The 11,742-nt window shown below is 46.6% G+C and overlaps 1 pseudogene; it reads right to left on the reverse strand.

Moving 5' to 3' along the window:
• Positions 1-11,018: 11,018 nt before the first annotated feature.
• On the reverse strand, positions 11,019-11,411 carry LOC101613772 (annotated as a pseudogene).
• Between the last annotated feature and the right edge of the window lie 331 nt (positions 11,412-11,742).

Raw genomic sequence — 11,742 nt, forward strand, 5'->3', positions numbered from 1 at the left:
ATGCCAGACTGAGAACTACCCAGCATACACAGTACTGGTAATTGCAGGCCCATCTACTGAGACTGAGTGGGGGATAGAGCAGGTGAAGGGCAGAAAGGGGAGGAGGGAAGGGCTCTGCAGGACCGGCTCTTGTGCTTCACTGTGGTGTTCCCCTGGAGCTCCAACCAAACCAGAATGCAAATGCAGGTAGTAGGTATATGTTCCCATGCCACAATTATTTTTTAATATTTGGGGCAGGGGAAGAAGGGCATGTGTGGGATGGTGTGGTATTGTGTATGTGTAGTGAATGCATGTGTGTACAGATGCATGTGCCTTGTTAGCATGTGTGCAGAGGCCACAGGAAAATACTAGGTGTCCTCCTGTATCATGTTTCCATTATTTCCTAGAGATAGAGTTTCTTGCCAAACTTGGAGCTGCCATTTTTTTGTCAGATTGGCTAATCGGTGAGTCCAATGATTCTCCTATTTCCACCCAGTCAAAACTAGAGTAATGGGAGGCTGGAGAGAAGTTAAGACATTTGCCTGTAATGCCTAATGACCCTGGTTGGATTCCTCAGTACCCACATAAGCCAGATGCACAAGGGGGTGCATGCATCTGGAGTCCATTGTCAATAACTAGAGGCCCTGATACACGCATTCTCTCTATTTGCCTCTCTCTCTCTCAAAATAAATAAATAAAAGAATAGAGTAATGGACATTTGTGGCCACACCCAAATTTTGTACATAGATGCTGGGAGTTGAACACAGTGGTAGTAGGCCCTCTCAGGTACTCATGCTGGTGAGGCAAGAGTCATTTTCTCAAACCCCACAAAAGCATATTCTTATTGTCAAAACAATATATTTTCTTGTAGGGAGCTAATGCAGACGCCATTACAAGATGGCGCTGGCTTCCTGCCAGTCTTGAGGTAAACAATTCCTTATTTAGGCAGCGCCTTGGCACCAACCTCGCTTGAGATTGCGCACGCGCTTGACGCACCTTGTCCCGAGCCTATCCCGTGGCTCCTGTGGGCGGGTGAGCCTATGGCAGCCAATCAGCAGGCTCCCCGTAGTATTCTGCCCTATAAAAGCAGCTACACTCCTGCGCCCCTCGCCCCTCGCCATCAGCTTTCCTGTTAACCAAGAGGCTCTCCAATAAAGTGTGATCAAGAAGGATCTTCGTCTGGTGGTCGTTCTTCTGCAGGACAGGGGGCTCGCCCCAAAGTGGTGCCGAAACCCGGGATGCCAGGTGCTTTGTGGTCACCGGGCGAGGGGCCGAAGAGGATCCAGAACTTGACACACGGAGAGGAAGATGTCGGTAAGTCATCCCCAGTCATAATGCTTCTCCACTTAGACCCCTACCTGATCCTTGTTATTTTCATTCCTGTGTGGTTTATTGTCCTTGTTGTTTGCTGTGAGCGCAACATGGGCAACTCTCAGGGTGCGGACTTTGCGCCCGTTGCCTTCATCCAGCCAATAAAAGAACTGCTTAAGCAAAGGGACATTAAGGTCTCCTCCGCAACAATAAAAAAGATTGTTAAAGATTTGGACGAGATTGCGCCATGGTTTGCGGTGTCGGGGGACTTCTCTCTCCCTACTTGGGAGAAGCTAGGTAGAGACCTGGAAGCGGCAAAACAAGAGGACAGAATTGATAAGGGTACACTGCCGTTCTGGCAGCTTATTCACTCCTGCTTGAGTAAGGGGAACCACATAGACATTATTAGAAAGGGACGGGAGGCTTTGGCAAGGCATCAGAATAGCCTTTCTGAGTCAGATCCAAATGGAGATTCACAGACTAGGCCTAGAAGAAAGGGAGAAATAAAAAAGGAAAAACAAGGACAAGACAAAGATAAAAGTTTACAAGATGAGCTCAAAGAAATAGGTGAAACTTATGATCGCCCGCCCCTTGAGGGGGGCAAAGGAGCCTTTGGCAGGCTCTATCCTCCCATTGAGGAGCTTGCACATTTAAATGTACTTGACACAGATGAGGAGGCTAGCTCCGATTCTGCAGAGGAGGAAGAAGAAAAATTATTTAAAGGGGAAGAGGAAAGACTAAAGGAGGCCACTGCCTGTTATAAAAGGGAGCGATATAGGTCCCCGCCTAGGCGCCCTCTGCTGACAAAGGGGCCTAAAGGCCAAGGGTGTGGTCCTTTACAGTCGATAGAGCCTTCCGCACCCCCACCCTATAACTCCCCTGGGGACACATGCCGCTTCATTAAAACAAAAACCTGGTCGCGGCTGGCCTCCGCTTTTCCCGTTTTTGAGGACCCAGTAACTCAACAAAGGAGACATGAACCAGTTCCCTATAAACAACTAAAGGATTTGGTTCAGGCTGTCAAGGATTTTGGACCAGGTCCAGATTATTCCGTTGCGCTGTTGCGCAGGATCATTACAGCTCCTTTGACTCCTACAGATTGGACAGAGTTGGCAAAGGCTTGTCTTTCAAAAGGCCAGTTCCTTGAGTGGAAATCTTTGGTTACAGATAATGCTCAGACACAGGCTAGACAAAATATTCCGAGCCTTCTGCGCACAAATGCAGGTCGCTCATACCGCTGGCCTTCCTTACAACCCACAAGGTCAAGGTATAGTAGAAAGAGCAAATAAAAGTTTGAAAGCTCTCTTATTTAAACAAAAAAGGGGGATAGCAGAAAATGCGACCCCCAAGGAGAGAGTTTCCTTAGCCCTTTTTACCCTTAATTTTTAAATTTTAGACAACAATGATAAATCTGCAGCTGACAGGCACAGTCAACATAGGGTCCAGTCATCTAGTGAGATGGTGATGTGGAAGGATGTCTTAGATAATAAATGGAAAGGACCGGATCTTGTTGTAATAAGATCCAGGGGAGCTGTTTGTGTTTTTCCACAGGAACAGGATTCCCCTCATTGGGTTCCAGCCTGGCTGGTGAGGACAGTCAAGCGATCTCCGGAGGAGGGTCCAGAAGACAGTAAGGTCCATCAGGGCGGAGATGATAAAGGTCTTGTGGATAATCTTCCTCCTGTGCCTGGAATCCATTGAAGGAGAGCCACGTTGGGGTATTCTGTCAACCTTTCCCAAACCTATGCCGGTGCTCCATTCTGCCACGGTCTTCCCTCGCTTCTTTACAACTCCATTTTCAAAGTGGATTTTATGTGGGACAAATGGCAGCTACACGGACTTTACACCCTTTGTACTGTTACAAGGAGGACTTGTAGCTTGCAATAATGTGTCCGGGACCCTCCATACGGAGAATCAAGTGGAAGAGGAAGAGACACAAGATGAAGGGGCATTTTGGAAGCGCCTCAATACATCTGGGGGTGTTAATGACATTGGACATGGCTGTGGGAGGAATACTTCCTTTGCCCCTGCGCCGGCGTGTGTTCATCCACCGTTTCTGTTCGTTCTTAGTAATTTCTCTTTCAGTAATTGTACCAATGCTTCCTGTTACTTGTCTCAATGCTGGAATGCCAAGGTATTCAAGAATGCTATGTCCTTAGGGTGCCCTGGTGGGTCCCCGTGCCTGTAGAGGCCCCCAGCACGCTATCGCTATTCAGACAAAAAAGAGATTTTGGTATCACGGCAGCGGTGATAGCGGCTGTGGCCGCAATAGCAGCTGCTGCCACAGCAGCCAGTGTGGCCATGGCCACTTCGGTACAGACTGCTGAAACTTTGAATAGTTTGGCCTCCTCCACTACCGTGGCCCTGGAGACTCAGACAGCCCTAAATTCCCATCTAAAGAGTGTTCTCTTATTTTAAGGAATGGGTAGGAGTGGGAATGTTCCTGGTGTGCTGCCTGGGAGGATGCGTACTTTGCCTCTGGTTGATTTGCCGCCTGCGAACCCAGACCAAGAGAGACAAGATGGTCATTTCTCAAGCGCTCGCTGCCTTGGAAAGTGGTTCCTCCCCCCAAATTTGGCTGTCAGCTTTAAAAGGCAAATAGCTCCCCTGGCCCTTGCACCCTCAGGGTCTCAGAGTACCCATTGCACGAGGATGGGCAGGGATCTGGTAGCTTTCGTTTGACCACCGCCTTTGCACTCTCAGGGGATCTGTCCCATTGCACTGAGGAAGGGGAGGTTGAACTTCTTCCCTTGATCGGTCAACACATCATGAGGTGTGGACCTGATCGGGAAGGTGGCTATTTTTCCTGAGCTATGCCATAAGTTAATAAAAAAGGGGGAACTGTAGGGAGCTAATGCAGACACCATTACAAGATGGCGCTGGCTTCCTGCCAGTCTTGAGGTAAACAATTCCTTATTTAGGCAGTGCCTTGGCGCCAGCCTCACTTGAGGTTGCGCATGTGCTTGACGCACCTTGTCCCGAGCCTATCCCGTGGCTCCTGTGGGCGGGTGAGCCTATGGCAGCCAATCAGCAGGCTCCCCGTAGTATTCTGCCCTATAAAAGCAGCTACACTCCTGCGCCCCTCGCCCCTCGCCATCAGCTTTCCTGTTAACCAAGAGGCTCTCCAATAAAGTGTGATCAAGAAGGATCTTCGTCTGGTGGTCGTTCTTCTCCTGCAGGACAGGGGGCTTGCCCCATTTTCTGATGTGCTTAAATTATCTATGAGATGGTCCATACCTAAGCACAGTAGTCTTCTTTTTTTCAGTAATCCTTTCTAGGCTTCGTCTGCATGACCATAGTTTTATGTGGACCTGTTCCTTGTACACATTGTAAGCACTCTATCTTCCACAAACCCACAGTGTTGCTTGCTTCATAATTGTGGGGGATTTTGGTTATTTTTGTTGTTGTTTTGTTTTGGTTTTGATTTTTCAAGTTAGGGTCTCACTCTAGCCCAGGCTGACCTGGAATTCACTATGTAGTCTTAGGGTGGCCTTGAATTCATGGCAATCCTCCTACCTCTGTCTCTCGAGTGCTGTGATCAAAGGCATGCACCACCATGCCTGGCTCATAATTGTGATTTAATGGCTGCATATTATGCAGGATCATTTTTAATTAGACACAGCATCCTATGTAAGCAGTTCATTGTAATGCCAAGTGATTATCTGCAGTCAGATGTTCTACCACTGAGCTATACTCCTGTACCCACATGTTATTTATTTGTTTGTTTTTATTTGTGTGTATGTGTGAGTTCATATATGTGCAAGTACATGTGCATGTGGGTATGGAGGCCAGAGGACAACCTTGGCTATTGTTCCTTGGGTTCTGTCCACCTTTTTTATTTTATTTTTTAGTTTTTCAAGATAGGGTCTTGCTCTATCCACAGCTGACCTGGAGTTCACTATGTAGTCTCAGGGTGGCCTTGAACTCACAGCGATCCTTCTACCTTTGCCTCCAGAGTGCTGGGATTAATTGTGCACCACCACAACCAATTTATTTATTTTATTTTTTAAAATTAATTAATTTATTTATTTATTTATTTATTTATGTATGTATTTAGAGAGATAGAGAGAGAATGGGTATGCCAGGGCCTCTAGCCACTGCAAATGAGCTCCAGATGCACATGCCACCTTGTGCATCTGGCTTACATGGGTACTGGGGAATCAAACCTGGGTCCTCAGGCTTCTCAGACAAGCATCTTAACCACTAAACTATCTCTCCAGACCTATTTTTGAATTTTTAATATTTTTAGTTATGTATTTTCAAGCAGAAAGAGGATGTGAACGGGCATGCCAGGACCTAGTCCCACTAAAAATCAGCTCCAGACACATGCAACACTTTGTGCATCTGGCTTAACATGGGTACTGAGGAAATGAACCCAGACCATCAGGCTTTGCAAACAAGTTCATTTAACCTTTGAGCTTCTCCACAGCCCTCTGTCCACCTTTTTTGAGACAGGTGCTTTCATTGGCCTGCAACTGGCCAATTAAACTAGAATTGCTATCCAGCAGTGTCCAGGGATCCTCCTGTCTCTGCCTCTCCAACACTCGTCATTGCTCACTCTCACCACATGAGGGGGCCCCACTTTACACTGCCTTCTTTTTTTTTTTTTTTTTTAATTTATTTATTTGAGAGCGACAGACACAGAGAGAGAGAGACAGATAAAGGGAGAGAGAGAGTGTTCCAGCCTCTGCAAACGAACTCTAGACGCGTGCGCCCCCTTGTGCATCTGGCTAACGTGGGACCTGGGGAACCGAGCCTTGAACCAGGGTCCTTAGGCTTCACATGCAAGCGCTTAACCACTAAGCCATCTCTCCAGCCCTACACTGCCTTCTTTAAAAAATTTATTTATTTATCTACTTATGAGAGAGAAAGAATAGGCACACCAGGACCTCTTGCTGCTGCAAATGAACTCTAGACACATGTGCCACTTTGTGTGTCTGGCTTTGCATGAGTACTGAGGAACTGGACTCAGGCTGGCAATCAGACTTAGGCCAGCAGCCTTTGCAGCAAGTACCTTTAACTGTTAAGCCATCTCCCTAGCCCCATAAGTACTGTCTGCTACGCCTAAGCTCCACGTGTCTCATCTGAACTCCGTCAGTAGAGATTATAGGACTGTGAGGCCACAGGGAATCCAAGCAGGATTCCAGTGACAAAAGGGCTAAAACCTCAGTGGGAGAGGCTGCCTGGACAGCCACGCCCGCCCCTGTGGAAACACTGTGCCCTCTGCCCGGGGTGATGGGTGTGCATCTCTACTCAGAAGTCTTATTGGTTCAAATGCAGGCTGGGCCCATCTACTGACAGATCACTTGGGGGTGGGCATTTAGAGAAGCCACACCCCTCTGCAGCATAACGAGACAGCGACCAAGGGGACGCAGCTGACCTGTTGTGGCTGAATCAGCAAGAAAGGCCACCTGAGAAGAGGGCCAGCTGCCCCTCCTTGTATGCAGGATGTGATTTACGGAGCTTCGGGTGACAGTGAGAAGCAGTGGAGCTTGCAGACCCCTCGCCTGGAGGCCACTGCTGGCCAAGGCCTTTGCTGAAGCCCATCGAGCCTGGGACATGACCTTTTGAGTTTAAAAAACAAGGAGTTCTGAAATTCAGCCTGCTAATGTCCCTGTAGGTCATCCATACAGTGGCTTCTAGACTTTTCCATTTCACAGCCCATATCACTCCAAAAGCTGTGGGAACACTGTCAAGGTTCACGACATTTTATTTTGCTAAATTCAGACAACCTCTCGGACAAACACTCAGTGGTACAGTGTTTGCCTAGTGCAGATGCACGGCCCTGGGCTCCAGCTGCAGCATCACCAGAAAAGAAGGAAATAAGAAAGGAAGGATGGAGGGAGGGAGGGAGGGAGGGGGGAGAGAGAAGCAGAAAGAAAGAAAGAAAGAAAGAAAGGAAGGAAGGAAAGAAGGAAGAAAGGAAGGAAGGAAGGAAGAAAGAAAGAAAGAAAGAAAGAAAGAAAGAAAGAAAAAAAGAAAGAAGGAAAGAAGGAAAGAAAGAAAGAAAGAAAAGAGCAAGCAAGCAAGCAGGCAAGCAGAGGAGGAGGATCACTCTGAGTTTGAGGCCTGCCTAGGATGACAACATAGTGAATTCCAGGTCAGCCTGGGCTAGAGCTAGACCCTACTTTGGGGGGGGGAGAAGGAAGGAAGGGAGGGAGGGAGGGAGGGAGGGAGGGATGAGGAAGGAAGGAAAAGAGGAAGAGTGCCAGGCGTGGTGGCGCATGCCTTTAATCCAGCACTTGGAAGACAGAGGTAGGAGAATCACCATGAGTCTGAGGCCACTCTGAGACGACATAGTGAATTCCAGGTCAGCCTGGGCTAGAGTGAGACCCTACCTTGAAAAACCAAAAAAAAGAAAAAAAAAAAAAAACAAGGAAGATTAAAAAACAAAAAGGAAGGAAGGAAGGAAGAAAACGGGGAAGAGGAAGGGTAGGGAAAGAGAAAGTTGACTTTTCAAACTAACATTGTCTCCTTAGTAGTCACTGTAATCTGCAAAAAAGAAGCTTCTCTAACCAAAGTGAGAGCAACACTAGTCTATGGCCTTAAATGTAAATAACTAGAGCACACTTTGATTGGCACAACGTATCTATTTAGCCAATAGTAGCAGGTTCTCCCGGAGGACCTGTGACCTCTTCAGCCATAGGCTTTTGGTACAAGGTATAAAATCCTTACAAAACAGAGAACATTTGTTTACCCCCATATCAGACATGCCACTATTGTACCAGTGGGCATGTCTTGCCTGGAAAGACAGGAAGGAGGGAGGGAGGGAGGGAGAGAGCAACTTGGAAAGCTGACTGCTGGTTAAGACTGGTGGCTGATTTTATCCCCCAGCAGCCTACGTAGCTCTTTCCAGCAACAGCTAGCCAGCAGGGGGCAGGCATCTTGCTCCTCACTGTTCTCTCTCTCTCTCTCTCTCTCTTTTTCTTGAAACAGCATCTCTCATTTGCCTAGAGCTCACCAAATAGGCCTAGATTGGCTGGTCAGCAAGTTCTAGGTCTGCCTCCCCAGAGCTTGGGTTACAGGCATGAAGACTATCATGCCTGTCTTAGTTTGCGTTTTTTAAAACATGGGTCCTGGAGAGCAAAGTCGGGTCCTTATGCTTGTAAGGCAAGCTCTTTCCCTCCTGAGCCATCTCTCAAGCCCCGGCATGGCAGGATTTTGATGTCAGGTAGGCACAGGTGACATCTAGCTTCTGTGACCTGCTGGGTATCAACTTTTACAACTTTCTCACCTTCTCTGAGCCCCAGATCTCTTATCTGTAAAATAATTCTTTTTTAAGTATTTTTTTAATTTTTATTTATTTATTTAAAAGAGAGAGAGAAAGAGGCAGATAGAGAAAGAATGGGTTCACCAGGGCCTGTAGCCACTGCAAATGAACTCCAGATAGATGTGCCACCATATGCTTATGTGGGAACTGGGGAATCAAACCTGGGTCCTTAGGCTTTGCAGACAAGCACCTTAACCACTAAGCCATCTCACCAGCCCCCAGAGTGTCTTTTCTTATTTATGGTGAGAATTATCCCAAAATAAAAGATACAAGAACCTGCACAGTGGAGTGCTCAGCTCTAAATGAGACATCACCATCATACCCTCCAAGGCTCAGGGGACATTGCGAAAGAGGGGATGAAAAGAATGTAAGAGCCAAAGTTGGGAGGAGTGCTTTGGAATGCTGACTTCTGGACACGAGGTAGACATTGCATTTATGACCTCACAGTAGCTGTCGTTACATGCGCAAGACCAACAGGGTATTGGGCCCTCGACATGTCATCATGGAGCAGTCAGGAGGCGGAGGTAGGAGGATTACTGTGAGTCCAAGGCCAGCCTGGGACTACAGGGTGAGTTGTTCCAGGTCAGCTTGGGCTGAAGTGAGACCCTACCTTGAAAAAAAAAAAAAATAGAACAGAGACGAGTTGAAAAGAAGGAATTCAGCAAAAGGGGAATAGGGGAGCGGAGACAAAAGTTATTATCAAAACACATTATGTACATGTATGAAAATTATCAATAAAAAGTTTTTTATTGTTCCTTTTCTTCAAGTTTTTTGTGGTAGGGTCTCACTCTAGCTCAGGCTGACCTGGAATTCACTATGTAGTCTCAGGGTGGCCTCAAACTCATGGTGATCCTCCTACCTCTGCCTCCTGAGTGCTAGGAATAAAAGTTGTTTTTTAAAGTTTATTATTTATTTGCCAGCAGTGAGAGAGAGAGAGAGAGAGACATACAGAATGCATGCACCATGGTCTTCAGCCACTGCAAATGAACTCTAGACACATGCACCACCCTGTGCATCTGGCTTTAGGTGGGTACTGGAGAATTGAGCCCAGGTCATTAGGCTTTGCAGGCAAACTCTTTAACCCTAAGCCATCTCTCCAGCCCAATAAAAGTTTTTTTTTTTTTTTTTAGGGCTGGAGAGATGGCTCAGTGGTTAAGACACTTGCCTACAAACCCAAGGGACCCAGGTTTGATTCCCCAGTACCCACATAAGCCAGATGTACAAGGTGGTGCACACATCTGGAATTTTTTTGTGGTGGATGGAGGCCCTGGTGTACCCATTCTCTATCTGCCTTTCTTTCTCATAAATGAATAAATAAATAAAAAGTTTTTTTAATAAAAAGAATCTGCAGGGGATGGAGAGATTGCTTAACAGTTAAGGCACTTCCCTGCAAAGCCAAAGGACCCAGGTTCAATTCCTCAGGACCCACATAAGCTAGATTCACAAGGTAGAGCATGTGTCTGGAGTTGTTTGCAGGGGATGGAAGCCTTGGTATGCCCATATTATCTCTCTTTGTCTCTCTCTCCCTCTCTCATAAATAAAAATAAAAATATTTTAAAACAGAGAATTTGCAGCACATAGTAGGTCTTGTTTTTATTAAACCCTCCGGCATGGAAGACAGTGTCTGAAACCATTCATTCCATTTTACTGGCACTTAAGTCAATAAAAATTCTCGCCTAGTTAAGCCTGCCTACCTCACTATCTACTCACTGATGTCAGATGTGTACTTCAGGGTCACATGAGCAAACCCCACTCTTGTGTCATGTGATACACCCCACTTTCCTTCCAATCTTAGGTTCACTTCCTTTTGTTCTTCGGAATAGATATATCATCTGCTCCTCAGAAAAATGCCAAGCTGCTATCAGCCAGCTGTTGCCCGGAGAGTGCTGTTTAACAACCACTGTGAAAGCTCACCAGGAGAACCACGGCCCCTCCCAGCATGTTCTCTGCCGCTCCAAGCTCACAGTGGGCCCAGGTCTGTGCAGGTGTCTCTCATCCTTGGGACTCTCCATAGATTGTTCTTTAATTTTCTTGATTTTTGTTATGTCTGTATCTTTTGGAGACAGAGTCACTCTATGGAGCCAGATTGACTTCAAACTCATGATCTTCCCACCTCAGCTGGGATTATAGCTGTGTGCCACCAAGCCCGGTTTATTGTTGGTGTTTGTTTTCTAAAATATTTTATTTATTTGTTTGAGAGAGAAAGAAGCAGGGAGAGAGAGAGAATAGGTGTGCCAGGGCCTCCCACCACTGCAAACAAACTCTAGATGCTTGTGCCACCTTTTGCATCTGGCTTTACATAGGCCTGGGGAATTGAAGGTGGGTCTTTTAGCTTTGCAAGCAAATGCCTTCAATCATTAAGCCATCTCTCCAGCCCTGTTTTTAAATTTTTTTTGATTTATTTAATTTTATTTATTTAATTTTATTTATTTATTTATTTATTTTAGAAACACAAGAGCACAAATACACTTTTATTTATTGACTTTTCTTAAATCCTTGAAGGGTACAGCATCACGCGTATTCTGTGTCCAATGGCCTTGGCAGGAAGGTTGCTTCGGAATTTGGCTCGTACCATGCCACTGTTTCCATGGGCTCGAGTTACCTTTCCCCAGATGACTCTTGTTTTATTAGGTTTGCCACCAGGAGTCACTGTATTGTTTTTTGCTTTGTACACATAAGCACATCTCTTGCCCAGGTAGAATTCAGTTTCATGTCAGGCATAAACACCTTCAATTTTAAGAAGCGCCGTGTGCTCTCTTTGGTTCCGGAGACCCCGCTTATAGCCAGCAAAAATGGCCTTGCACCAGAGCCTCCCAGACATATTTATGCCTTTTAGAAGTCCTGTTCCCAGCAGGCCCCAGTTATCTGGCCCCCAAAGGCTGAGCGGCAGAACTCCTATTTTTATTTTTTTTATTTATTAGAGAGAGAGTGAGAGAGAATGGGCACGCCAGGGCCTCTAGCCACTGCAAACAAACTCCAGACGCATGCACCACCTTGTGCATCTGGCTTACGTGGGACTTGGAGAATCAAACCTGGGTCCTTAGGCTTCATAGGCATGCACCTTAACCACTAAGCCATCTCTCCAGCCCCTCCAGCCCTGTTTTGTTTGTTGAGAGAAGAAAGCGGAGAGAGCTCAAGCCATGTGGAAGACAGGCAGGGTAGGGAGCCCATAAGAGAGTATG

The sequence above is a fragment of the Jaculus jaculus genome, chromosome 9 (genome assembly GCF_020740685.1).
Source record: "Jaculus jaculus isolate mJacJac1 chromosome 9, mJacJac1.mat.Y.cur, whole genome shotgun sequence".
Classification (NCBI taxonomy): domain Eukaryota; kingdom Metazoa; phylum Chordata; class Mammalia; order Rodentia; family Dipodidae; genus Jaculus; species Jaculus jaculus.